This window comes from Leiobunum rupestre, chromosome 5 (assembly GCF_980474605.1).
Source record: "Leiobunum rupestre chromosome 5, qqLeiRupe1.1.hap1, whole genome shotgun sequence".
Lineage (NCBI taxonomy): Eukaryota > Metazoa > Arthropoda > Arachnida > Opiliones > Sclerosomatidae > Leiobunum > Leiobunum rupestre.
Genome location: NC_143388.1, coordinates 52,868,083 through 52,871,661, shown reverse-complemented (window position 1 = coordinate 52,871,661; position 3,579 = coordinate 52,868,083). Strand labels below are relative to the sequence as shown.

The 3,579-nt window shown below is 33.9% G+C and overlaps 1 long non-coding RNA gene across 1 annotated transcript; it reads left to right on the top strand.

Annotated features, from left to right (window-relative positions):
• Positions 1–1,261: 1,261 nt before the first annotated feature.
• LOC149945282 (uncharacterized) lies at positions 1,262–3,057 on the top strand. The gene is made up of 3 exons (XR_016480941.1): positions 1,262–2,022; positions 2,091–2,327; positions 2,412–3,057. It is a non-coding gene; the product is annotated as an uncharacterized LOC149945282 (long non-coding RNA).
• The last annotated feature ends 522 nt before the right edge of the window (positions 3,058–3,579 follow it).

The window sequence follows — 3,579 nt, the reverse complement described above, 5'->3', positions numbered from 1 at the left end:
GTGTGGTCCACAATTTTAACTTTTGTTATTTTCAAATTTATTAGAATAATAGCGGATGCGTTTCGAGGAGGATTCCAATGGAAAACTATACTCCAGATGAGATTTGACAAGGGAACAATAAATTCAAAGTTTTACCAGCTTTGTTAACAACAGTCCAGTGAATACGAGTTTGAGAATCCGGTTCGGTATTAATGACAGAGGAGTATTTTTTAGCGGGAAGCTTGGGTAATCGATTTGCCAGGAAACCCCCTAATGAGGTATCTCTCCTTCGTTGGTCACAGTGAAATATAGGCAGAATTTGAATAGTTTTCATATCTCAAGTCACTGTTAAAATGCATAACTTTTCGTACTGATTCTTTGTTAGATTAATTCCCTTTATAGGTTTCAAAACTCCATCTTATTCCTTAAAATATCCCACATCATTTTTGCATTTAACGAGATACGTATCTTATCCAAGGCCGTAATCTTAATCGCAGATTGCTAAATGTAAGGTATATTTTGGATGGGTGTTTTTCTTTTTAAACGTTGTTGAAAATGATAATTGCAGCGCTAGTAAAATCCAGTATATATCGCGTGCATAGATGGGCGTTGTTCACTCATTTGGTATCCAATCACTCTTTCACTGAACAGTTTAACAAAACATCATCAAACTTTATTACGGCACAATTTAATCTTCACAAACCTCTAAAACCAACTATGAGCAGAGGCCGTTTTAATTATATCAGTGGACATTTCTGAATGACTCTAATACTTTGATATTATCATATAAAAAAATTTGTTTTTTGAACCCTGAACCGATATCGAAGGGTGAAACTACGGTTTTTACCATAATTCACTTCAAAACCTAGGTACCTCTCATTCTGTAGCGACGAATTACAAAAATAAACGGAAAAGATTTTTTTACGAAGAATTTTTCTGACATGATCTCTAGCGCTTTATCGTTACGGGAAAGATTTCCGAGGTAATCTTTTCAATGGTCTTAGGAATGATTGTTTTTTACAGTCTTATCCATACAGTTCGATTTCAAAGCATGAACTAATTTTGTAAGCTTAAGATAAATTTAATTTCGAAGGTATCTGATTATTTAACGAGATAATTTTTCTCAGTGTGAAATAATTTTTTAAATATTAGAGTTTTTAAAAGAATACAGTTTTATTACTGAGGTGATATGAAAATACATTTCGTTCTCATTCACATTCTATAAAAATGATTACGAATTATTTCGCTCCTCGATTGAAGACCGAGACAAACCTAAGAAATTGATAGGATTTTACGAGGGTTCTAGATATTCTCGCGAGTAACCTCTAAAAACTCTCAAGGTCGCTCACGTGAAATATTATAAGCTAAAAGGGATATTCTTCTCGCTTTTAGTAAGGTTTACCAAAGAATATAGACCTGAAGAATGGACCCAGCAGTCGAGACCGCGTTGGTCTCGACTGTCGGGTTGACTCGGGAGTTTCCGGCAAAGCGAATCAAATGAACCGGAAATAAGGTCGGCGTTTCGTTTGAATCTTATAACGTATACATATTTTAAAATTTTCAAATATAACTTAAAATATAAATTACACTCCTATCTTTTTTTAATTAAACTCGTCTTAATTATAAAAATATATGTCCCCTCTCAGAGATGCAGGGCGCTAAAGTCCACTTCAGCCCACCCTTGGCGCCGCTACTGCATCTTTATAAACCTTTCTATTCGCTAAAGAAAACTACAGTAACGCCACCTATCCGCACTCTTTCAAACTATACTTCGGTGATACAATAAATCAGAAGCATGGCTGGCAAGGCTTTAAATAGGGTTTCAATACGTATAATTAGACCATTTAAACGTCGTATTAAATTTAAATTTGGTATTATTTTTAAATTAAAAAGTCTAGTAAATGTTTGGGTAGTATATTATATAGTTCTAAATGACAGTGTTGGAAAGATTTAAGACTAATTGAATAGTTAGTCTTGGTGGTGTACCAGTAAACTGTAAATAGAAAGAAATTTGATATACATCGAATATGACGTCTCTAAAAGGTATAAATTTTAAAATAAATATCTTTTCGGAAATAATAAATCTAAATACTCCCTATATTATATTACAGTTGAACTCTCAATGTTTGAAATTTTCAAATATATTGGAGAGAAGCCTAGAGCGTTGGAAGAAGGTGAGCGGATGTTTAAAGAAATCCCAAAGGGGTCTTTAAATTTCCTCCTTTCTAGTCAAGAGGATGGTATTACAGTAATTGAAGGATTTTTCATACAATCAAGCCAATCAACCGGAGACCCTCACTCTTTGATGTTAAAATTTAAAGAGCGTGGTGAAAAACACTATATTGAAAGTATTCACTGTTCGTGCAAAAGCGGGTAAATATTTATCTTCTTATTGATACCAAATTCTCAATTTTATATCTTTTATTTTGTAGAAACTCTGGATTCTGTAAACATTACGTAGTTGGTATGTTCTTATCAATCATTTTGGCAGAGAGTTAAAGCAGATGCCGGAAGCAGTGGCATGTACATCAAAGCGACAGTGCAATCACATTACTAAGCTACAAATATTAAAGATTTAGATTGTGTTAGGAAAGTTAAGAAACCCATCTTTAGTCTTAATAGCTTAGAAAAGTTTGAAGAACGAATAATATCTAGTCTTCCATACGAACCAATGTGTGCTAGACATTTACCATCCAGATTGAAAGAATTTGTAAATTTGAATTAAAAACCTAAGGAAACCGTGACAACTGCTACTCTGATAATACTGCAAATACAGAAGCTTGTGAAATAAATGACATTCTATCTAAACGTAGGCAAATTGGTCCGTCCAATTCAGATGAAGGAAGATAAATTTTACCGGACAGTTCAGAAGGGAGGCAAATTAAACCGTCCAATTCAGAAGACTTCTTTCCTCTAGGAACTTTTGAAACTAACCCTTTTAGGACTCCACGAGAATCAGCTTTTTGAGATGACTACTGAATGTATTTAAATTTAATCATTAAATTTGTCATTTGCCAGAATTGTTTTTTTTTGTTAATTTACTAGCCTGCATATAACATACTTAACAATTTCATCAGAAAGGGCACAAAACGTTCTTTTGAAGTACGTTGAAACTGAATGGTTAGAACTTACGAAGCTAAGGCATCGAACGTTAAATTTGACTTCACCTTCACTAACGTTAATAACATACAGTCATTAACGGGCATTAGAAAATCACTTGGGTTACTATTGTTTTCCATTCCTAAAACCTCAATTGACAAACTGTCAAATAGTTCTTTTCTAATGCCAGTGAGAGATAGTCCAGTTCTTGACTATGACACTTTATTCTTGGTTTGCTCCAAATTAACTTGAATGCCAATAGAATTTTTCGTTACTTCTGTCACAGTTTCGCCAGACGATGAATGTATCTCAGCTGCTATTTTGGCAAGCAAATCTAAGTTGGAAAGTGTGGAAACATTTTCAGGGCCTTCAGTAAAATTGGTCTCAGTCGATGATTGTGCCAATGACTCTGATTGTACACGCTAAAAAAGGTTGGGTTAAAAATTACCCAAATTGGGTTAATTTTTAACCAAAATCTGGGTCAGTATTGCACCTACCAAG